The sequence below is a fragment of the Mustela erminea genome, chromosome 7, assembly GCF_009829155.1.
Source record: "Mustela erminea isolate mMusErm1 chromosome 7, mMusErm1.Pri, whole genome shotgun sequence".
NCBI classification, from domain to species: Eukaryota; Metazoa; Chordata; class Mammalia; order Carnivora; family Mustelidae; genus Mustela; species Mustela erminea.
The window spans coordinates 132,771,211-132,797,086 of record NC_045620.1 but is presented as its reverse complement, the minus strand read 5'-3'; the positions used below and the strand labels follow the sequence as shown (position 1 = coordinate 132,797,086).

General features: G+C 43.7%; 1 long non-coding RNA gene across 1 annotated transcript; it reads left to right on the top strand.

Moving 5' to 3' along the window:
* Positions 1–15,297: 15,297 nt before the first annotated feature.
* Positions 15,298–20,105, top strand: LOC116596582. Its single transcript, XR_004288197.1, has 3 exons — positions 15,298–15,624; positions 15,739–15,932; positions 19,353–20,105. It is a non-coding gene; the product is annotated as an uncharacterized LOC116596582 (long non-coding RNA).
* The last annotated feature ends 5,771 nt before the right edge of the window (positions 20,106–25,876 follow it).

Here is a 25,876-nt window from a genome sequence, read left to right as displayed (position 1 = left end):
TACATACTAGGCAATCCAATATCACAGCTAATTATTTTTAATATTATTATTACTTATATGCTGGGGGCTGCCCAGGGAACGGAGTGAGTTTTTCGGCGACAATATTTAGAGAAAAAACAGCGTCTGGCGGGAGGCGTCTGTCTCCGTGTGTTCTGGCAGTGTTGTTCTTGGCTGTTCCTGGCTGGTGTCTGTCTTTACCTTGAACTGCCCTAAGATTAGAATTTCTTGTAAACAGTGACTTGATTCATCCGCATCCCTTTCACAATGCTGGGCTGCTTCCCCCAGGAACAGGGAGTCACCCCTCCCAAGGCTGTTCAGAGGGCTGGAACTAACCTCTGTGACGTGCCTGCTCTTCTTGAAGGCACTGCCTCCCGGCCCGGAAGGATGAGCGCAGGGAGGCTCCCAGATCCAGGATGCGCGGCCTACCACACCCACCTGCTCCCCAGAGCCCGGGGCCGGACGCAGGCGCTCCACCGCTCCACCAGGCGGGGTGCTCAGAAGGAGGCTGTCGGAGAAAGCAGCAGAGATGCTCCCCAGGAAAAGGGTTAGCCAGCAAGCCAACAAACGAGCTCCATATTCAAAGCAGTCTTGTCTGACTCATCCCAGGATGAAGGCAGATTGTTCTGCTCGGAACTCCGTTCCCAGAGCAAACAGGGTCTCCTTCCCAAAGCCTTACCCACACCCCAGGCAGCGGGAAAGCCCCTTCCTCTGCAGACTGACATGACGGCACACCTGTCCCAGGCACCTTCCTTCGTGGCTCATTCAGATGTCTCTGTTCCCTTGGGCAGCCCAGTCCTGTGCCCTCCTGGACGCCTTACGCTCAGAGCCCAGCATCAGTCTGACTCAGAATAAGGGCCCCGAAAATGGTGATAGGACAGACAGAGGCAGAGAAAAAGGAAAGACGGGAGAGAAGGAGGGAAAGTGGGGGACAGCGACAAAAAGAGGGGGAGGGGAGTGAGTAAGTTACGATGCTCTTTCCATGCCCACAGCTGACGTCCCAGAAGCCTGCGACAAACGTGAACTTCTGTGAGGTTTAGCTTCCCTATCGGTGAAAGGGGAGAGTGTTGCTTGTCTTGCCGGATTGTTTTGGGGATCAGATAGGATCAACACATGGAAGTGAGAACATATGGCATTGAGGTAATTACAAAAACAGTTTTCACTTAAGAACTAATGCGTCTCGCCCTTCAAAATTTTCTTGTTCGTTAGGCTTTAACCCTGAAGGGTGGATTGTGGCCAAATGTCTCCAGACATGTCTCCACTGATTTGCGTTGAGCATCTGTCGGCTGATCCCTCCCCCCGCCCCAGGGTGTCCCCTCATCAGGCCATGCCGTCATTGCCCTTGCTCAGGTCCCCCTGTCTCTCTGGTGGGACTGATGTGGGTCCCCTCTGGGCTCTGGAACTCCGGCCTCTGTCCCCTCCTGGCCATACCCCGCGGAGCTTCCCGAGTGTTCTTCCTAGAACCCAGGTGTTCCCCCCTCGTGCTTAAAAACACCCCCGAGCTCTCCAGTGTCGTCAGGATCACACACAAGCCCCCGGGCACAACCTGTCCTTCTGGACCTGGTTTCCGAGGTGTGTGATTCTCCCAGCTTTCTTTCCTGTCTTTTTTTTTTTCGCCAGTCCTGGGCCCCTGGAATCCCCACTCTGCTTCTAGTCTCCCTGCCTTGTTTGGCTTGAGCTGCGGCTTTTTGGGGTCTTCTCCCTGCCTCCTTTGCTCATCATCCACCGGGGAATCTCCCACCCTCAGCCCCAAGCGTGCTTTCTCTTAGGAATCTTCTGGTTTCCTCCTAGACAGAACTCGTGGCTCGGTGCCTGAGATCCTGTTCCCCTTCTGTGTCACATTGTACAAATGACTGTCTTAGCTGGACCTCCTTGCCTTGCAGTTACTCCCCGATGTGTCTGCTCTCCAGGAGCCCATGCAGCCCTCAAGGATAAGACCCAGGGCTTTCTCTCAGATGTGTTGCCAGTTATGGGCTAAATGAGTAGATGAAGAAATGAATGTACTTTGAATGCATCCGTCCTTTCTAAAGACAATTGGGGGTGTCTGCTCCCTTGAGAGGGTCCTTGGCTGACCTGGGAATCGGGACCTGGCACCCCATCTATTTCCCTGGCCCGGCTCCGCACCTTGCCTTGGGTGCAGTCTTGCTGTTCCAGCCCCGAGTAGAAGCTCTCTGTCCACACTTCCCTTTCCCATTAAATCAGCCCCCTGCCCCTCAGGGCTGGACTACAAGCTGTTGGAAAGCTGGGCCATGTCCTCCTCCCTCAATGCACCCCACCCCGGCGTCCAGTTGGCACTTAGAGCCACGCCTCCATCCTCCCTGAGATCTTCCTCAGTGTCTGCAGGACGCAGCAGAGCAGGCTCCCGGGAGCCCAGAGTCGGAAAAGGTGCACTTGGCCTGTAGAGACAGTGTCGGCTTGCCCCTCCTCACCGCATGCCATAAAGCAATTCCATAAATATTCAGACACCTCAGGCTTCTCCTGCCCACCTCCCTGCTCCCAGCAGGTGACCTGTCAGCGGCACTCTCAATTCTTCTGCCTTTCTATTCTTTTTCATTTTTTTCTTCCTCTTCTAAATGTGGCCGCTGCAACAAATTAAACTTTCATAGTCCCATTTCCTTCTTTCCCACTGCAGAACCTGGACATATTTCCTCAAGGAAATACTTTCAAAATCATAATTGAAACACAGTAATTTATAATCGAAGCAGGAGGAAGAGAGTAATAGATTCAGCTCTCATTTCTGGTGGCAGACATGTTCATTACATTTTCTATTTCCTCTCATTAGCATGGAGCATGTCTCCAACAGGCCAGGCGGGCCTGCTCTCTCTCCCCGCTGTGGAGCCCCGCCCGCTCTCACACAGCGAGCCCAAGGCAAACTTGACAAGGCAAAACTGACCAAGTGGCTCTTGGAATTTGAAACCCATCCGTGTCCCACCCCCCTCACAGGTCCAGTTTCTGCGGTGGGAATCCAAGGTCTAACTGCCTCACTCTCTTACCTTCAGGGCTGGAAGCACTGAGTCACTGCAGTGCCCTGTATGCACTTGGCCTACTCTTGCTCCCAGCTTTCCTATAGGCAGCTGCCTTTTCCAAGGACACCTTTCCCCTTGAGCATGTCAGGAAGGCCACCACCCGTCTACCTTCTCCTCCTCCCTGTGCATGCTCTCAGCTGACAAGGCCAGCACTTCTTCTCCTTCTGGCATCGCTGGTCTCTCCTGCTTGGCCTCTGCCTTCAAAGGCAGCGATGGTGGCTTTCTCCTCTATGCTCCTGGGGTCACTGGGCTTAGCCCTGTCATTATGCTTCTGACACCACATTATAATTATTTTCATTTTCTGTGCCCTAGTTCCTGCCTGCCCCACCCACCAGGACACAGACAAACACTGTAAATGACCAGCGACTTGGGGTCAGGGGTTAACTTATTTTCTGAATTATCAGCATGGAACCCAGTGTCAGGTTCAGAGTAAATGTAAATTAGAATTTTCAAAAAATGCACATGAAATTAAAAAAAAAAACATTCTTTTTTTAATAAACAAAAAGTGGGATAAAGATGCTATTATGAAGGCATTAGTAAGCCTAACTGGTATATTTCAAATGTAAAAGGAGAAGGAATTGATATTTCCATAAGTTTCTCAACTGATTAGAGTGGGAATTACGACTCCAACCCCACATAAGAGAGATTTGTGTAGGGCCAGACCTCTTGAATGGAGCCCTTCTCGAGGAGCAGGAGGTGGAGAAGGGTCTTTCCTGCTAGTCTACATCCTCCCCGTGCCACATGCCGGAACAGGGGCCACTTTATCCCTGAAGCGGAGGATCACAGAGCCAGGCTGGAGTCCGAGACGGAAGGGAAGATGGGAGAAGGTGCACCTCCACGCCTACTCACCAAAATAGTCTTCTGTATTTTGATTCAAGTGGCAAATTCTAATAAAAGCTGACTACACACACACACACACACACACACACACACACACATCCCCCATGAAATCTTTAAAAAAAAAAAAAAAGACAAGGTGATAAAACACATAAACAACACCAGGCTGCCCCCCTTTTTTATTTTACTATTTTGTTCATCAATGGTTTTTTTGATTTTTTAAAAAATACTGCCTTTAGGGGCACCCGGTGTGTGTGTGTGGGCGAGGGCAGTGGCCCAGTCAGTTAAGCTTCTGACTCTTGATTTTGGTTCAGGTCCTGATCTCAGGGTCGTGAGATCGAGCCTCACATCATACTGACTTCAGATATTTATCTTGACTTCTGAGATTTGGGAATGTACTTAAATTTTATATCCAGGAGGAGTGTGTTCCCAGCCTCACCTAACCCACCCCTGCCCGTCAGCAGCATCTAATAACCTCAGCCCGGTTTCCCCTTCCTCCTCTGAGTTACTTTTCCTTAAGGAGCACCCGTCCGATCCAGTGAGGGGAGGTAAGCTTGTTGACTGTTAACTATTTTTTTGGCAAAATAGAATAAGCAGGTGCAACAGAAAAACATAGGAAGAACATGCGTGAGTGGAAGAGGGCAAAACTCAGCATCACTGGAGCTTTCAGAGAGGATGAGAAGCAGAATGGGGCATTGGCCTTGGGCCTTGAGAGAGAAATCTCCTAAGAAGTCAAGGAGAAGGACAGACCTTCCAGATGGAAAGAGTAGCATGAGGCAAGTTCAGAAATAAGGCCGTTTGGGAGGGTTTATCCCCGGGATAACCCGCAGGATACCCCACAGCCTGGGAAGGCCACGGAGTGTGGTGTGTGCCTGGAGGACAGCGGTGCTGGGCTTGATTGACAGGCCCCCAGGCTGGCTGCCTCTGTGACAAGGAGGGTTCCAGGTTTTACGAATAGATGGAAGCTATCTCCTCCAAGCCAGCCCCCCTCAGGAAAAGCGGGGGCTCCTTGCTGCGCTCACACACTGCTCCCAAGGCCAGACTCCCTCTGCGGGTCCAAATGCTACCCTCGTCGGGGGCTGCCTCCCAGACCTCGGAGAAGAGGAGAAGCTGCTCTGGGTGTTGCTCACAGGAAGATGGGACCTTGGGGAGCTGGTTAAGGCACCGGGTCCTGAGCGGTAAGGGGAAGAGAGCTTCCAGCCCCAGCAAGGCAGGATTCCAGCCCCATGGGGGAGCTGGCTCAGCTCTTTGAGTCTCTGTGCTCCCCCATCCCATGTGATCCCCCCTTCCACCCGCCTAATGAATAACAGGACCACAGCAATCGGGTAACTGGAGGGGGGTCTCTGTTCTCCTCCCTGATGCCTGCAGAACATTCTTCCCTGAAGAGTTTGGCTGACAAGCTACTGCATTCCACTCGGGCTTCCTTTCTCTATCACACCCCAGGTGGCTCTCAGAAAACACATTCCACATCTCTCTCCTCCTGTGTAAGTGGGGCTTTGGTTCTCACTGAAGGCTCCAAGTTTGGCCTGCTCACCTCCCCCTGTGGGGACTGTGCACCTCAGACTGTCCAGGGTGGGTGGGGGCAAACTTGCCTGAGCTCTCTCTGGGTTGGGCACAAAATTGTGTACACTTGCTTCTCAACTGCATCTTATTTAAATCATATTGGACACTGAGCAGTAGAGAGTTTTATTCCTTTTTTTTTTTTTTTTTTTCCCAAATAAGGAAGCAGAGGTTTACAGAGGAAGTAATTTGCCTAACATCTTCTGGTTAGAAGCACTTCTCTGCCTCCTGAGCTAACACCTTTTCTTTTTTAAGGCACTATTTTATTCTTGAGGTGTGAGGCCTTTCCTGGAAAGAAACTGATTCAGAGAAGAAAGAGAGAAAACCATCTGAAGAGATGAGTATTTAAGAGTAATTTTGTCTGTTTATCCATTCTTTCATTCAAATCATGCCTAAAGAGTGTCGAGAGATGCTCCTTGACTAGGTTGCAGCTCCAGACTCCAGCTTGCCATGGGACAACCTCTTCTGTGCATTGTTCTTAAGGGAGAGCTGTCTGGGGAGCCTTCCCTGACTCTTCCTCCAACTAAGGCAAAGTAAATAGCTTCCTCCTCTTGGTTCCTCAAACAGGTGGTACACCTTTTATACTACAGTTCTTAGTGTTAAGCCAACTATGTGTTGTCAACTAAAAATGAGAGAAAGAGAGACAGTTTTATGTGTCAACTTGACTGGGACATGGAGAATCAAGATAATGGGTTAAATGTTATTTTGGATATGTGTGTGAAAATATTTCTGGAAGAGGTTAACCTTTAAATCAATGGACTGAGTAAAGTAGATGTTCCTCTCTAGTGTAGGTGGACATCATCCAATCAGCTGAAAGGCTAAAGAGAACAAAAAGAGGGCATACGAAGGATACTCTCTCTTTTCCTGACTGTCTTAGAGCTGGGACATAGGGTCTTCTTCTGCCTTCAGACATGGATTCAGACCGGAGCCACCCCATCAGCTTTCCTGTGCCTCCAGCCTGTTGACCTTAGATCTTGGGATTTGTCAACTTCCATAAGTGTGTGAGCCAATTTCTTATAATAAATCTCTCTTTATATTATAAGGAATTGGCTTATATGATTTTATGTTTTATTAGCTCAATTTCTCTGGAGAACTCTGACTGAATACAGAGAAAAGGAGAGAGGGAGAGAGAGAGATCCTCTCACCTTCCAAAAAAAGTGGAGGTGTCTGGGGTTATAATTTGAGATATAGAATATCTCTGTGGTCACACAGGGAAAAGTTGGTCAAAACACAACGAAACCTATATTATTTCTACATTATCCTGGAAGCTCTAAGACATTTCTTCTAGAACATAAAATGATGAATTGGGGTGAATGAGAAATCACTTCTGCTCTATGAGATAGGCCGACGAGGGCAGGTGATTGTACACAGAGCAGCATTCCAAAATAAGTCCAATGTCCAGGCATGTTGCTTATTAGACCTTCAAACACCTTCACATTCTTACTCTCCTTTAATCCCTAACTGATCCTCCAAGAGAACTGAAAGGAAGATAGACCAGAGGTTGTCTCCTGCATTAACTTCACAGATATTGGCTGAGTCCTGATATAGTCTAACCTCTCTAGCTAGAGAGGAGACAGAAGTAAATGATCACTGCCCTCATGGAGCTTATATTCCAACAGGGAAGAGATTCTGAGCAGAGAATTACAACTCTGATAGATTTTACAAAAGCAAAAAAGTTGGTATAGAAGATTAGGAGAAAAAGATCTAATAGTAATGGTCATGGATGGCATCACCGAGGAAACCTCAGAGCAGATGCAGGGACTCTCAGGATCTGAGGACTCTGCTCCTGGCCCCTTCTGATAGGGACTGAACAAACAGAGCAATCACCAACTGGAAAAGTCAAGCTGCAGCCAGGCAAGCATTTGATATTTCAAAACAAAGCCTTGGTAAAACCTGGAACTTGTGACTTATGCTTGAGGTTCAATTTGGACTTTGGTTTTCTGAATCTAAAATTTTAGCTCTGTATATTCAGGTGTGCCTGATGTCTGGAAAGAAAAACGGGGAAAGAAGAGGAGTCCTGATTTCAATGAATGAGATTGGAGAATGGAAGGTAGGAGTGTGCACATCTTCAGAGGTTCCAGAACGCCACATGGGAAGACAGGGCTCACTAGTAAAACATGGCCTCATAAATTCAAATTCCCACTCTCAGATCAGTAAAGCCTCTCCCTTTGGGGAAATGGTGGGTAGCAGGTTATCTTAAATCACACCCTTCCAAGGGGAAGAAGGGAGAATTCGTTTCCAGAGTTCACATTACTAATGAGGACAAGTAGAGTATTAATGAGTTCTCCCTGAATCCCACATGCTCCTAACATCCCTCCCCAACTCAAGTGAGTGGGAGGATATGCACGCACATGCAAGCATGGTACAGCTACAGTGGACCTTGGGAGCTGGGTCAAGAAATCTGGATACAAACCACTGGAGGTTACTCAAGAGCATAGTTATAGTATTAGTTTAGTATTTTGAAGTCATTACTCTGATTGCAATAAAAGCTATTTACAGAGGAGCAAGAAGCAAAACGAGGATTCTATTCTAAAAACTAGGGAGGGAATGACAGTGGCTTGGCAGGGATAATGGTGGCGATGTGGGAACTGGGGACATGTCCAAGAGAGGTCTTCAAGGGGTGATTGGATGGGGTGGGCTGAGCCAGGCAGAGGGGTCCTGGGACTCTCCCAAGCTCCTCGCTTGCTCAGCTGGGTAGATCCTACTGGAACAATGGCTGGGGAGCGGGTTTGGATAGCAGGAAACTATGAGATCAGCTGGTGATATACAGATTTGAACTAACTCTGGGTCACCCAAATGAAGTTGCTTTAACATTGTTGGATATGTACATATGGATTTCAGGAGAGAAGGGGGACAGCCTGGACAAAGCACAGGACTCAGGAGCTCAAGGCCCTCTGCTACCTGCCCTCCTCTGGTCCCCTCATCACTTTGAGCATCCATTCACCCATTTATAAGATAACCTCACAGAGTTGCAATAATGATCTAACAAAGTAATTGGTATAAAAATGCCTTCTTCCTTATAAAAATGTTTTTTGTTGACTTGCTGCTGAAGATCAAACAGCATGAGTCAGCTTTGTCTCCATACCACCGACTCACAGGGAGTGTCTCTGATATAGTCTTGGATGCTCTGTTTATGGTACATCAAATTTGAGGCAGTGGAGGATCTCACTAAAGGAGATCGGATCAGGCTAAATGACCAACTTCACTGTGTAATTTCTATGTATGCAGAAAGCTTGAGACTTTTGCTCAGATATCTAAAAGGATGGGAAGGTCAAGGGATAGGAGAAGTCCTTGTGTGTCTGACACCTCATGACGACGGAAATGCGTGCTCCTCTGGAAGCATGGGTTTTTTCTGCCCAACCTTGGAACTATAGGAATGCGTATTCCCACAGCTCTAGGGACACTCTAGAGACTCCAATTTCCTTCCTTCTGATGTTCAGGTGAGGAAACAGAATCATCCCAGCCAGAGAGGATGAAAGGAATAGAAGCTTGGGTTCCCAGGTCCTAGACGAGGGCCCCTGCACATCCATACTGCCCCTTGGCTCTGCCCCAGCTGTGCCTTCTTCCTCAGGGCACCAGCCAGCGTTGTGGATGAGTCATCAATTGGCCGTCTCTTGTTTTTTGGTCTGGAGCCACTTTAAGCGTGATAAACAAGGTTATTTAAAAAAAAAAAAATAGTAACAGCGCCATGTCCGAATAAAAATGTCTCATGTTCCATCAAGACCAATTGGAATACCTTTTTGTCTCAGCAGGGAGAAAAGGTACTTCATGTCAGACATAATATGTTAAAATTAGTAAAAATGGGTAATTTCAACAATCATTGTCTAAAGCTGAAGAGGATGCCAATATTTATTGATGCAGCTTTCTTCCCTGGTAGTGTTTTTGGATTACTGATGTCCCTTTGGAAGTAACCCGGCATTTTGAGTTTGTGAAAAGAAAAAGAAAAAAAAAAAAGAGAAAGAATGAGAGATGGATAATTTAAGATGAAAAGATGGTTTTGGTCATGTGTCAGGCAAAAAGGAATATAAAATGCATGAAACTCTTCCTCCTTTGTTCTCTGGTTGGGTTGCTGGTGCGCATTTGAGGTCTCTGCTGTTTTGCAGGAAAGGGTGGGAGCTTCCTCCACCCTTCCCCTTCCTGCCCCTCCACGGGTTGAACAAGCAAGAGAAGGTCAGGACGACTCATACCGAAAGCCCAGGGAGCCCAGGCTCTGGCAGATCAAGGTCACCTGGCACGGCTCTTGCTTCTCGAAGCTTAGGTAGAACCAACTATTCAAAAAAAGTCAATAAAATAAACAAGACCAAGACTCGGAGCCGTGTCAGCTTGGCAGGAGTGCACATCTCAGTCATCCCAAATACACATGAACTAGAGGAATTGTATGGTATTTGAATTATATCTCAATAAAGCTGTTATAAAAAAAAGATCACACCCTCCCCCTGAGTACACATAGACAACTGTTAGACCATATGCAGGATTCAGCATCAATGAATCTCAAAAGTACCTTGGATTTGCACAGCTCCTTACAGTTTCTACAGAGTGTTCATAAACTTAAGTTGAAGCTTCCTCATGGAGGCATTAAGCAGGAAAATAAGGATAAAGAAACAGAAGTCCTGTCCCTACAAGAGAACTGATTTTCCTAAGGCTGCACAGCCAGCAAATGTCAGATGCAAGAGCTTGAGGTTTTGACCCCAGGGTTCATCATACCACTGCATTAATATGGTCTGAATGAAGGTGGAACTATGAGCTTTACCAACACTTGGATTTTTTTTTTTTTAAGATTTTTATTTATTTATTTGACAGAGATCACAAGTAGGCAGAGAGGCAGGCAGAGAGAGAGGAAGCAGGCTCCCTGGTGAGCAGAGAGCCCCATGCTGGGCTTGATCCTAGGAGCCTGAGGTCATGACCTGAGCTGAAGGCAGAGGCTTAACCCACTGAGCCACCCGGGGCACCCCACCAACATTTGGATTTTTTTCAGGGTTACCATGAGCTCTGATGGTGAAGAGTTAGTACTACAGAAGAGAAAAGTTATCTCCTGGAGGGAAATTCTAAATAGATAGTTTCTATTATGGTCTAGAAATATGCAGCACCATTGAAAAAATTCTGGAGTGTCTATTATGTATCAAGTGTATGTATAATAACTGTATCAGGTCTCATTTAGTCCCTGCGCAAAATTAGGGGCTTTCTGGGAGTCCTGCACAAGACCCACATTTGCTGAATTCTGATTTCTTAGGGAAGCAAAATCCAGAACAGTGACTTAGAACAGGACTACAGACCATTCAAGGTTGCTCTCTGAGAGAAGTGCTATCTGAGCCTTGGTGACTGGGTAGACTCAGGAGCTGGGAGGAAACACCGCTGATTAGAGACTAACGTATACAGAACTGTGAACTCATAAACTCAAGGCACGTGTTAGCAGATGTTAAGTAGGTGTAAGAATACTCTGGAAGGGGGCAAATGGGACATGAAGTTGAAATCAGAAAATTTGGAACTGAAAACCAAATCCAAGAATTGGCAAAGAGTAGGGAGCTTTAAAATGAAAGAAGGAGATGAACTATGAGAGCCTGTGGACTCAGGAACCGAGGGCTTCCCTTGGGGGGAGGTGGGTGAGCCTGGTAGTGGGTATTAAGGAGGGCACGTATTGCTTGGAGCACTGGGTGTGGTGCATAAACAATGAATCCTGGAACACTGAAAAAATAAAATAAAATAATAAAATAAAATAGAATAAAAAAAGCAGAGCCCGAGGCTGAGGAAGTAACTGGCCGGGTCCGAGCCTCACATCGAGACCCCACCAGAGCTGCCCCAGTCCCTGGCTCAGCTCTCCACCTGCCACGGCCACTGGGAACTTCACGTCTGAATCTGAGAGCACAACCCAGAAACCTTCCCTGATTCAACCTGTCTGCTTCCACACCTAACATGCCTCCCCTGGCTTTTACTTCCCACATGAAACATCTGACTTGAGGTTCACCAACAAGAGCTCCAAAACCACAGGTTCAAGTCAGTGGGACCCAGGACTGTCCAAAGAATCACCCAAAAATCCAAAGAAAAGGAAACAGATGCCTGGGGTTTGAAGGCTTTCACACATGCACTCTTGATGGTGGTTTCGTAGAAGGATGCATCACAGTGAGCATGGCAGGCTTTGACTGCTTTTCCGTTAGACAACCAGCCCCCCACATCCCCAGAGGGGAATGTAGAAGCCTGCTATTAAATCTCGAGGGCTGTTCTGGAAAGACAATGGTTGCTGCTTCTGTTATCAGTGATGTGTCTTTACCATCCCGTGAGTTAATTATTTTACAAGGGTGGAAGGGATTTAGCATTGAATTCTCTGCCTTCAGCCCTCTGATGGGGGAAACTCAGTGAAGCACTGGAGGACACTCCCAGCTGGGCATCCCCCGGCACTGTCTTATCATCCTGAGCTGAATGGAATGCATCTCCCCTAACTAGCCCCAGCCGTGGGATCCCCACCTGGAGGAGATGAATGGTCACCCATTCCATGACATGATTCAGAAAGACAGAAGTTGGAATCCACATGTCAGTCAAAGAAAAGACTTTGTGATTGGAAATCCCAGGTTGGAATCCTGGTTCTAACAATTCATCACCTGGGAAGATATAACAATTTTTCTCATCTTGAAAATTAAAGCAGTAATACATTTTTATGACTTTGTTTTGGAGACTCAATGAGAAAAGCACTTAGCACAGTGCCTGGTAGGTAGTAAGTACTTGATAAATGCTAGTTATGTTATTCGAGCTCAGATTTCTGTGTTCTTGAATCCCATCCTGTGGCTCAGGATGTAGGTGACATACAGTAAATACACAAGAACTAAAAAGAAAAAAAAAATACACAAGTACTGTTTGATCTCCAAAGAAATGAATTTGACATATCCTACTGATGTCCCATAAACTTGATTTTATATAATTTATTAAAAAAAGAACACTGATGATAGATATTACTCCTATTACATGCAAGAGTAAATTGAGGCCATTTTGAGAACTCAGAAATGTAGTTTTCTGAATAATACATTTGGTGGCTTGAACCATGAAGATAAATATATGAATGTATGCTAGTAATGCTAACAGAAGTTAACTTAGTATATTAGAAAAAAAGGTGGTGTTCGCCCTATATTCAGAATCCATGGAGATTCAGGAAAGTTGCCAGGATATTCCTTACCAGCATGTGCCAGAGAGAGTGTATTGTGCCTTGCCAGACACGATGATAGTACTTGACAGAGCAACCTCTGTGAGTACGCAAAAAAACTTGGAAATGGGAGCTGGTGCTCCCATTTTACAGAAAGGGGAACTGAGGCTCAGAGTCAGTGTAATGTTTCCATGTTACATGGCTTGTGAGTTTTAGAGTCAAATTCTAAACCTGGGTCTGGGTGACTCCAATGTCTTTATTCCTTCCCACAACACCACACTGCCTCCCACGGGTTTCCTGAAATAGAATGAGAAAACCGTGTGACTCATAATCCTCCGCGTCCCACAGTCATCTCAAAAATCTCAGGATTGAAAAAGACTTTGAAGGACAACAGATCAGGAGATCCTCCTGATGTTGGAATCTCCTCTGTATTTGTCTCCCAAATATTCTGTACTGTCCTCAAACATGTCCAGGAATAGAGTGCTGGGTCCTTGCAGGGGATGGTCAACAAGATAGCAGAGGCTTTGAAGGCCCCTGATTCAACCCCTCATTATGTTGATAATGACCCTGAGATCCCAAGAAAGGGTATGTTACCCAGGATCACACACCAGGAAGCATATGCCCAGATGATGGAGGATAGTTTCAAGGCATCTTCACCAGATCCCAAGGCTGTACTGAATGGATTTGAGAGATGATACTATCAAAACAAAGAATATTCAGCCCCAAAACTTCACTAAAATAGAAAGAAGTGTTTCCAACACAGCAGGAATAAGATCTACACTTTCCAGATTAGTCTCTCACAGTGGAATATAATTGCTCTGAAATAATTGCCTTTTCTCTGCCCAAATTCTATGACAAAAAGTCAATACTAAGGTAAGTCAGCATTTATAAAGAATGTTGCATCTGACAAAACTTCATCCTGATTTTCATACTAATACTATGAAGAAGGCAGTACAGAAATTAGGGTCTTCATTTGTCATACAAGGGACTGGAAACTAAGTTTGTGTGTGTGTGTGTGTGTGTGTGTGTGTGTGTGTGTGTGTGTGTGTTTTGTCAGTATTGCATGCACATTGGTACTAAAAGAAAACCTTCCTTTTTAAAAGATATTTTAAAATTTATTTATTAGTCAGAATAAGAGAGAGAGAGAGAGAGGGAATACAAGCACTGGGACCAGCAGGTAGAGTGAGAAGTAGGCTCTCTGCTGAACAAGGATCCCGATGCAGGACTTGATTCCAAGACCCTGGGATCATGACCTGACTGAGGTCATGACTGACCGAGCCACCCAAGTGTCCCTAGAAGACAACTATCATATGTGAAGGTACTTAGAGATGGGATCTTTGTCATTTATTTCACAGTCCAGTGTGGGTCTGCCCACATCTATAGGTTTCTTCTCCAGGCATCCAGAGATCCAAGATCCACAAAAGATCTAGAAATACATAAAAACAGAATGTGTGCTAGGAAAAATAATCCGACACTGCCTAGTAGAGCAACTAGAAAGATTGGTGGTTAAAAAATGGGTTTGGCAAGCATGACAATAAATGTGGGCACAAAGAGTAATGGTAACACAGGCAGAAGGAAAACAATTGTGCCTGGGGAAGATTTCTAGGTGGAAGCAATTTTTAAGGCATTTGTTGGAGGTAATTTTGTTCCCCAATGAGCACATATAGACAGTAGAACAATTTTGTACTCGTCACAAGGACCAGATACAAATGACAACTTTATCTTGGATGATGCTTTAGGAATATGATAGTGGAAAATGATAGGAGATAAGTCTGAAATCCTAATGTGTACCCAGACAGCAAAAATTTGAATGGCACATAAATAATTTCAAATTCCTGCCTTATGGCATTACGGGAGGAACGGCTGAGCTAAAATTCAAACACTGGTTTTCCAAACTTGCTTCCGGATCATTGTACCCATCTGCTCCTGCTTCCCTCTTGACTTAAAAAATAAGTGAAAATAAGTATCTTGGGAAATTAACTGAGAACATTAACTGATCCACCCATAGTTTGTTTTTTTTTCTTTTACACTCCCTCTTCCTCTCCCATTTTCACTAAGTCATTTCAGAGTCCTTATTTAATGTCAAGTCCTGAGCCTAGAAATTTAGAGATTTGTATGAGCTCAGTGCCTTCAAGGAGTTTTCATAATCTACTGAGGGGTAGGGAAAGAAACAATGAGTGAAAGCCCAGCACATGCACTAGAATATTCCTCCAAAATGCTGGGGGACACCTTGAAGTGGTGCCTCCATTAGAGCTCACCAGGCTGAAGGACATGAGGATATGATGCCTGTGCAATTTAACTCCAAAGGAGCCTTGCTTTATTGAATTCCCAGCCGGGACTTCTTATTTTGAAGAGGTTCAAATTATACTGCCCTATGAGAGAACATGTTTGCAGGTTACATGAATCCAAGACCTTTTAATAATGTGAGTTAATGGAGTGGTAAATTTGTAGCATTCTAATATGGCAGTAAAAGGTGACTTGTTTGGGCAGAGGTCTTCATATTGTACTAATTTCAAGAAAGTCTATTTCTTAAAAAAAAAAAAAAAAAAAAAAAAAAAAAAGTCTGTTTCTGACTATTGGCCAAGTAGATGTAGAAGAATAATCTGGTGGAAAGACTCAGGGCTTTCTGCAGGAAGAACACTCTTCAGAAGCCACAAAAGCATCCTCCCACATTGACTGTGACTTCTGGTCCACAGCCAGGTCTCAGGAGCAATGACACTAAGCTTTTCTGTCTCCAGTGTGCACCAACCATGTCCTTGCGGTTAGCAGATGCATTGGTTTTGCAACAAAAGGCTAAACAAGCCTGAAAGGAAACCATGAGTCTGACCTTGGAAGATTTCATGTTCTCAAGCTCACTGAGTCATCAGTGAATTTATGAGCCAGGTGAGGAATTTCCAGAGACCAGATGTCCCAAAACATGACTTTGGAAGAAAGGGAGAAGAAAAGGGGTTGAATACCACCAGTCTTCAGATCTGGGAACATTCTCTCAAACTCCCACCATGCCTAAGATCTGTTGGCTAGAAAGTTCGGGACTGAAGTCCAGGCCCCAGTGTCCTTCACGGTGCTGTTTTACAGGTGAGTTAAAATAGATTGGCTTAAAAAGGGGAAATGTCTCTTACAGAAATGATATCATTCCTTTTAAAAATTCCTCTCTTCATGATTTTTTTATGACTTCATGTTTTGGCCTAGATCAGCGCTTTCCAAAAGAACTCTGCACAGTGATGAAAATGTTCTATATTTGCACTATCCAGTGTGTCAACTACCAGTCACATGTGCAGATGGAACACTTGAATTGTGGCCTCTGTGACTCTGGAACTGAATGTCTAGTTGTAAAATAAACTTGTAGCTGGTGACTCCCATACTGGACAGAGTGCGTCAAACCTGTAAGTGAATGTCACTTTGTTAATATCAACCATAAGACCTGGTATCAAAATTCAGCAGAGAAGTAGGACTTTTATTTAATGTTGGGGGAAAAGTAAAGTCTCTGGATGGGGAATCTGGCTCTTCTCTGCACACAGCTTGGTTTCCCATCGCTTTAGAATGTAGTTCATCAGCTTAAGGGTCAGGAAATCCTAGCTAAGTTAAGGATCTAAATTCACTCAACCTCACTTTAGCCTGGGCAGGGAGGCTGATGTACTAGACACTCGTTACGAGAGCCAAGAGGAAGTATGCGTTCAACAAATCCCTAGGCCCTACAGGAAAGGGCTGAACAAGGAGGAAACTAAGTATCTACCTTTGAATTAAAGAGATATTCACAAAATAAACTATCTGTAGGCACGGATTACAGTCTGATGCCTGGGAACTTAATGCACTTCCTGTCTACTGTTTTGATGTGTCTTATCAGAGAAGCATGTCACATTGCTAGCTTTGTATTTGGGAGATCCATGACATTTGTGAATGAGAAGCTGACTTTTCCACACATATTACAAAGAACTCTCTGACTAAAGGCGATAACAATTCCCAACATTTATCTCTGCATTGACTCGACTCTACAGGGAGGAACCCTGTAATTCAGAGTTTAAGCTACTTGTCCAAATCACACGTGTTGTCCAAATTGAATATGATGTGTTAGAATGTTCAGCCACATGGATCTGGGCACGCAGAAGTGCTTTGTGGTGGGCACAGTGGGATGGTGTAACCCCCACTGCCTTCACATGAGAGACCTTTAAGTCCCAGCTCCATGATTACGTGATGTGGGCAGTCTTCATTCAACTACCTTCTACTCACCCTTAGCTCTTTCTTGGATACTGAAAATAATATTAAAATCCAAACAATAGCAGCTAGCATGAGTGCATTAAGTAATGTGGTTTTACTTACTAATTTTCACTCAGTATCCAGAACTATCCTATATCATCCCCACCTTCTTCCCCTAAAGCATTATCATCCCCTTTTTAAGGATGAAGATGGTTAAGACTACACAGAGTATAACAACTTGACCCAGATTCAGATTAGTGCAGCCCTTCAAATTAGCTATGAGGAGAGAGGTTTCTTTGGTTTTAACTACCCAGAGAGATCATTGCTTTTCACCAAATGCGTCAGAACCGAGTCCTCCTGGGGTTTTGTCTACACAGCAGCATCAGGACCACACTTGCCTCTGGGATGTTTTCACAGACCCTTTCCTGGGGAGAACCACAGCTGCCTGACACTTGAGTATTCCAGCTTAATTCCAACAAGAGACATTTGCCTTTGTTTCTTTTGAGATCCCCACATTAGCCAAGGCTTCTTTTCCATTTCTTCTTGGTTGGTTGGTTTTGTTTATGGAATTATTTTTTACAGATACTGAAATTTTTTGTTTATGTTTATGTAAGTAATCTCTACACCCAATGTGGGGCTCAAAGTCATGACCTTAAGGTCAAGAGTCACATGCACTTCTGACTAAATCCCAGTACTGAGAGCTCCTAAATGGAGAATAAGGAGATTATAGCAGGACCTTTAGCACTGCCTCTGAATGTTTGAGAAGAAATATGGTAGACTCTGGTTTCAATGGGGCTGACTTCACATACCAGTTCTGATAGGAAGTAACTGTGTGACTGGAGGCAGGTCATAGCATCTCTGCGACTCTTCCCTTGGCTGTTTACTGGAACTGATGTGTACTGTATGGATTACAGAAAACTATCAGAGCGCTTAGAAGATTGCTTTGCCCAGAGTAAGTTCATATTACTTTATCAACTCTGGAAATGTAAATAATGGATTCCAGATTTTTTAAGAATAGTCCAAATAACAAATATATGCCTCATTATTAAATTTTGTGTCCCTAATTTTGATTCAGAATGTGTGGTTACTTCCTAAATTAAAAAAAAAAAAATCAGTAAATATTAGCCACTTCATTCTTGAGGGTTTAATTTCCATAACCCCACCCCAGCCAGTGTTTCTCTCTGAGCTCAGAAATCACAACTGCTAATGATCAGTTTCTCAATAGGTTCTATTCTTTAGCTATCATGGAGTTGGCTTTCTAGAGTGTCTCTGTGTATGCATTCACAAATGCCTTCAATAGAAATAACACAAATACAGCCTTCAGAATCAGGCCTCTGACAATGAACAGCATCTTCCTGTCATCTGTTAATTATAAAACAAAAACACAGGCTATCATATTGCTAGAGGTTCCTTGATGTTATGTGGTCCAGCACTTCAATTTATAGAGGGGAAAATGAAGCTAGATAGGGCATATTCTTAACCAAGAAGGTAAAATGTTGGGTTAGCAAGAACTAGACCTGGAATCCAGTTCTTCAAGTCTTGAATATCAAAATGCCAGCCCCATACCCCCAAAGGCTCCTCATATCTTCTAATATGTACCTATGTCTAGGTCTGGTAAGGGTGTTTCTGTTCCGGGGCTCTGATCACCCTGGATCCACAGCTCTGAGGAGAGATTTTTTTTTTTTCCTTTTAATTTAAAATTGATTCACCAACTTATAGTACATAATTAGTTTTTGATACAGTGTTCATTCATTAGTTGCATATAACGCCCAGTGCTCATCACATCATGTGCCCTCCTTGCTACCCATAACTCTGAATTTGGCTTCAGGGTTCATGGGCCAAATCCCAGGAACAAATATCTGCACAGATGGTCCCATGAAGATAGTTACACAAGTTCCTACAGAGAAGTCCTGATTCTGCCACTAGTACTGCCACCGGCTTTAGCAGCTGGAGCTTTCCCAAGTGCAACCAGGAGGAACACCATATATTCTGAGACAACACGGCATTCACCAGACCACTGGGTGTGAGCCTGTCCTTAAACCACATGGTGAGGCCATAAGATTGGTTGGCATTTCTGTTTCATTCATGGCAACATCTGCCTGTGGTTGGTTCATCCTGCCTACAAGTTTTCTTTAACCTCAGCTGCTACATACGGTGATTCACAAAAGCTTTTGTCTCTTCCTCCTGAATATTCCACATAATCTATTTCCTTTCTTGCACCCTGGAAACCACCAAACTGTTCAGGCCACCACTGTCTCCAACCTGGGCTACCTTAGATTATCTCCCTAAATTGTTATAAAGTCCTCATCCTTGAGTGCCTCACCACCACAGCACTCATCATACTTGCTTAATCAGAGGCCCCTGTCCTCACTATGCTGTGATATCAGAGAGTATAAGGCTTCTATTGGACCCCAGGCACCAGTCACCAGACTTGAAATAGTATCTCTTTCAGGGCAAGGAGTGCACATTGTCACCATTGTGCCTATCGTCCTGCCCCACCTCAGAGCCTAGCACAGAGTCTGATTACTGGTACATGCTCTTCTGAATGAAATGAATGAAACGTTACCTCTTGTTGTTTTAACCACTGGAATATGGCATCCTATTCACAGATGCCCGGGAGTATGTGTGTGATCCAGATCCACAACAAACAAATCTCTATCCAAAGCAACTGCATTTGGCACCACTTGTTTTCAACAAGTAGAACCTGGATGGAGGCTATACAGCTAGTCCTCAGAGTCAGCTGGGGGTGCTGACCTGCATCCCTGGGAAGGGAAGGGGACACCGAGACAACACCGATACTGAAAAGAAGAAAACTAGAAATAAGACTTAAAATCTGATCTCAATCAGATCCACGCAGGTGGAGAGGTATGAAATGCTGTTTCTTCTCAAGAGGCGTGTGATGGAAGAAATTTGTCATCAGACTGGAGCTCTCCAGAGCCCTTTGTGTGAAGACATGGTCCCAAAATCTGACTTGAGGTTTAACTGAATCTAGAAACTGTTCAAGCACCATGGCATGGGACATTCATCAGGGGTGCGTAAATGGGCTTTAATTGATCATAAGACAGAACATTGGATTTGTTCTCTGGAAGATGTACTCTTAACAGATGAGGATACAGTGTGTGTATGTGTGTGCGTGTGGGTGTTTCTTTTCTTTCCTCCTTCATGTTCCTACCAGTCAAACTTTGTCAGCAAGAACTCTCCCAGTCAAGAGATACAGCCCAGCCTCACACTACCTATAGAGGGGTGCATGGTGTCTCCTCTTTCTGGGATTGGTTTAAATGAACTGTTATGTTCCAGGGATAGCTGTTTGAAAAAAAAAACCTGACAGTTAAGGTTAGCTCCCAACAGCTATCTTTGCTGAGTGAGATAACATCAGAACGTGGTAGAGGTGCAGAGAGAAAGTATGAGAATCAGCTTACAACAGAGGCCAAAAGTGAAACCTCCCTTCAGAGGCAGGGATATCTGGTTGAGTACCTACTATGTGCAGACACCATAAACTGATTGAATCCTGTTAGCAATCCTACTGTGATTCTTTTTTTTTTTTTTAAGATTTTATTTATTTATTTGACAGACAGAGATCACAAGTAGTCAGAGAGGCAGGCAGAGAGTGAGAAGGTGAAGCAGGCTCCCCGCTGAGCAGAGAGCCCGATGCCGGGCTCAATCCCAGGACCCTGGGATCATGACTGGAGCTGAAGGCAGAGACTTTAACCCACTGAGCCCCTCAGGCGTCCCCCTACTGTGATTTTTTTACAGACTGATGATTGGAGGATCAGAGAAAGCAAGTGACTGGCCTCAGGTCAAACATGCAGTACTCATGTTGGGGCCAGATTCGTCTATCTCGGAACCTCTCTGTTTCACTTCACCAACATACTAGGTGCTCACTGACCCTGGCTGACCTCACTCTTCTATGACACGCTGACTTCAAGGAAATTGCTGAGAATTCTCTGATGAGCTGAGACCCCGTGCATGATAGGGCACCTGGGCCAAGCTTAACCCCCTGCTGGGAGGAAACTTTCCTTCCCAAGAAATAACTGTAAGTGAGCGTGACCGACTTGCAACAGAACTATAAACAAAGGCTCAGACATACGCTTTAAATCACTTGCCTGGAGTCTTACAATCAGGATTGAACTCAAATGTAGCTGAGAAAAAAAATGCATGCTCTTTCCACCACTCTTCATTGCTTTACTTTAAGAGACATAGAAAAATGTTCTTCTGAGCTTATATATATTTATATCCATAGGCCTGTGTGTGTGTGTGTGTGCGTGTGCATGTGTGTCTATGAATGTGTGTCCATGTGTCTGCGTAACTGTGCATATGACTGTGTGTGTGTTTTCCATCCTACTATTTTTCTCTCTCAAGCTAAGGATTCATAACTCAGGTGGTTTGAGATCTAATACTGTGAAGATATTGTGGACACTATATATTCAGTTTCTTCTCTCCATTGATGGCCGCCACAGCCAAAGGGAGCCCTTAATGAGGCCCTCCACAAACCCTTGTAGTTCCCTGATCTCACCCGCCATTCATCACTGTGGTTTGAGACCACAATATGATGAGAGAAATTAGTTCATATCTCAAAGATGGTAACTCTTTTGAATAAAGAATGCAAATTGTAACAGTGAGGATGGCCTTACTGTGATGACATTTCCTTCCATCGTGTATGTAGGTTTTGATGACACCACCGACAGGTGCCTGCAGGTACTGTCAGGGACGACCTGCAAACCATTTCAAGACCAAGATGTCTCAGGGAAAGTTTTAAATTGACTTTCTCTGCCATCTCCTCTATTCTTCCATCGTGTTCCTTACGCCCTCCTTCCCTGCCCCGATCCTAGCAAAGTCTTCCCTGCAAGTGATACCAGAATCCTCTTCTTTGAGGATTTGTGATCAGACATGCTCACTATGTAAATATGTTTAGTGGTTTCTAAGGGATCCTACATGAATTCCATGTGCCATGGACTTGAGACCATTAATGAGCTGGTTGGTGCCTTGCTCTGTTCTAACCTCCTCACTGCCCTGTACTCGCTCTGCAGACTGGTAAGGTGTAACCTCAACTCTTGGTCATTTACTGAGGACATTTCTCAAGGTGATCACCTTTCCCCTGTGATACGTCTTGAATCATGAAGGCTTATCTTCAGGGTAGGCTGGATATCACCTTCCTATCTTTGAAATCTTCATAGTACATAGTTAGATGACCGTTTGCAAGGCATTTATCATTTTCATGCTATTAAAAGTATTTATTTACAGTCTTGCTTTTTTGTAAATTTCTTTTTATTTGGTTTATATAAACTGTCTGTACTTTCATCAGGCCAAGTGTAGGGACTTATGTAGAATAAAGGCTATATAAATTTTGTACAAAAGTATTTTTAAGCTTTTCAAATGATTGCATATTCTGCTCTTAGCTTAATACCAAACAATTGGTATTTCAAATAATCCAATAAACACTTACCTATTTTCTGGTGATTCATGTATGGCATATACCTTTTTACACAGAAAATTTATATTTTATATTTATTGAAAAAGTTCCTTTAGACATGGGAGATATTGTTTTTAACCTTATACCACTTATGCAAACATGAAAAATGAAATATAAGTAAAGTTAATTGGTTAAGGGATACTAAAATTCCTTCCTACTCAGAATCACTTGTCTGAAACAATTTTCAACTACTTACTGATGTCTGTTTTTTGGGGGTTTTTTTCCTCACATAATATCATCCTCTGTGCCAACAAGAACTTTCCACTTTTGTTTCAAGGCTTATATCCAAGCCACTTACATCAATTCTGCAACTTCTAATCCTGGCAGATATTTGATGTTACCAAAAAGTGTCAGAAAAAACTTTTCAGACAACAACCAGGATCCATGTTCATTTCTTCAACAGTCTTTAAACGGTTTTTGGCTGAAATATCAAAAAGTTCCATTGTCTCGTCATGCTACCAGAATATTAGCCAACTTTTGCCAGAGTGGCTATAACAATATAGGTCTGGGCAACTACAATTGTAATGTTTCTAAATTTTATTGGTGTCAAGACGGATGGACGGATATAGATCCAAAAGCTCATCCCAGAATTAATAGGAAACAGACATTGCAAAACATTGTTTCAAAGTCTAGCCATTAGGTGCCTTCCAGTAAAACAAAACAATAGTTTGAATTCATATTTCGCTTTTAAAGAATTGATGAGGCAGAAGACTAGAGAGACCATGGCTACATTAAAGTTATGGCACAATGTGATAAGGGTCCAAAGACACTGATGGAGAATTGGTTTGTCTTTAGTTGTTATTTATAAGGTCAGAGCTAAACCAGACAACAAGCTGCAAGGGAGAGATCCAAAGAGTCAGGAAAGCCTCTGAGATCACTGGGGAGTGTCAGACAGTGTCCAGTGATTTCAAGAAAAGTACCAAAAGTGGCCCCTTAATAGGTGTTTAACCAAATCTACACAGCATCTTAAAATATATTTCAATTTTTTTTTTTTTTTTTTACCAAAAATGTCCTAGGTTGCTTCTAAGTAAGCTGAAAATATTTTCAAACACACACACACAAAGGTCACACTTTAATGAGTCGATATTTCTTTGTCTTCCAGAATCTGTAAATATCATATCTCTTCATACTTGATATTGAAATTGAAAGTGATTATGAGTTTGATTTAACACTTTGGAGAAACAAGTTGCTTGTTAAAAAATATTTTCACCATTCAAGATATGTTTTTTTCTTTAATGAACGTTAACACATGCAAAACACGGATTACCTCAGATAGGAAATCTTAACACTATTCTCTTTGTCCCATTAACCTCCTTTATATAACAGTATTTTGTCAAAAAAGGATGTCCCAAAACAAGAAATCCTCAGTTTGTGACTTGGTAATTTTCTGATAAGATGCATATCTCTAACTATTTGAGGGTGCTTTTTGTAATTGTGTGGCATACACACGCATACACACACACACACACATATATATTTGAATGTTTTATTTATTGATTTGAGAGAGAGAGAGAGAAAGAGCTAAGGTAGGGGCAGAGGGAAAGAAGAATCTCAAGCCGGCTCCATGCCCCGCAATGAGCTAGATGCAGGGCTCCATCTCACTACCCTGAGATCATGACTAGAGCTAAAATCAAGTTGGTTGCTCAACCAACTAAGCCACCCGGGCCCCCCATGAACTACTTTTTAAATAGTCTGTAACTCCACTATAACTTTTTAATTTACCACATTCTCATTATTTTTTATTTCTCAGGGAATTTCAGAATTATATCTGAATTTTAAATGATTAAGACGGCTAGTCCTTCCTAGAAATCTTCCAGAGATCTCCATCACGTTGGTCAAGTGCTATGAGAGGCAAGGACACTGGAAGTCAGACAAAGGACTAGTTTTCAAGAATTGTATATTTTAAACAGAGCTCTATGGAAGCACCCCACGTTTCCCAGCTAGCAGGCTACCCAAATCTCTCTCTGAAACCCCTCCAACCTGGACAATATGCTTTTCAGTAGAACAACTCTTGCATGAAGCTATCAGATGGCTCAGCCCCTCAGAACTACACAGAAATTTGTCTCTGTTCTCACAGCTGGGCCCCAAAGAGTGAAGACACCACCCAAAACTCACATGTTAACATAACAAATACTAAAACTTCCTCAATTATACTCAATTAGAGAACACTGGAGAGGAGATTGAATCAGCATGCTGGACAAAATATACATACCACTTGCCCTTTTGTCCCAGACCCCTAAGAAGGACAGAATAAATAAATAAATAAATAAATAAATACAATTATAGCTCCACTAGAAATCAAAGAAGAGTGTCATGAACTAAACAAAAATCCTTGAAATACAGATATAAATCTCTATGGTCAGATCTACGAACAAGATAGATGGAGAAATAAGAATACACTAATATCTTAGGAAAATAAGTAAAAGACACCAAACTCAAGATAAAGTAACACCCCAAAATGAGAATTCATGTAGAAATAAAAGAAAATTATAAAAAATAATAGTTTCAAATAAACAGGAGAAAAATTAGTCTCTTAAGAAAAAGATTCATTTGGGTGCCTGGCTGGCTCTGTTGAAGAGCACACAACTCCTGATCTTGGGGGTCAGGATTTCAAGCCCCACATCCGATGGGGAGATCACTTACATACATACAGCAAAAAAAAAAAAAAAAAAAGATTCATCTGTGACCTTGGACATTAAAAGCATGATTCTGAAACAAAAATTGCTAGGTCTTCATAGCAGACAGCAGACTCCTCAGAGGAAAATTAGCACCCTGGGGATTTGAGCCACGAAATTTCTCCAGCATGCAATCCAAAGGGACTAAAAGATGAGAGATAGTATAGAGATATAAAGGATGCACCCAGAAAGCCCAGCATCCTTGTAATAGACATCCCAAACATATCAAACATCCTGGAAGGAACAATCAAAGCAAGAGGGAAGGAATATTCTCAAGGACACCAGAATTAAAGAAACAAGGAAAAATGCTAAATAAGATGAAAAGGTACTGGTATGCTTGCAATGGTCTCCACATGGTGTGGCTTCAGAAGTACAGGAGCTAGGGAGAAAATCCAGCCTATCAACAAATGATGGCAGCTTTCACAGAAGGGTCCTCACTGCCATCCAGGTGGAGGAAGCGATGGATGCTGATCTTTCCCATTCTGAGAAGATTAAAGACACATTTCGAATTTTATTCCCAATAAATCCATTCAGCATACCCATGTAAGGGCATAGTAAAGATACTTTCTATCCACAGCCAAGGCTTCAGACCATGTAGCACAAACAGGCTATTTCTGGAAGTTTCATTCACATTTGGACTCTAGGAAAATACGAACTCAATCCAAGAAGGGGTACCTGGATACGAGCAAGAGCACGGAGACCAGGAGAGCAGAGTTAACAGTTACAGGCAGCTGACCTAAGAGAGGGAACTAAGGCTGAGAAACATGTAAAGACACGGAAGCTCTGCAGCGATCTGACAAACAAAAGGTAAGGAAAGGTGAGACCATCCTGTACAAATTCGGCGCAGTGAGAGTAAAATCAAAATGCATCCCAGTTACAGCATAAATAGATTTGTGGACACACGTGTTTAAACAGACACTTACAAGTCTGCAGGAGTAGGGGAGGGGCTGGTGCCAGCTGTGGCGGGAGCTGTGGGGGTGGGGGACCC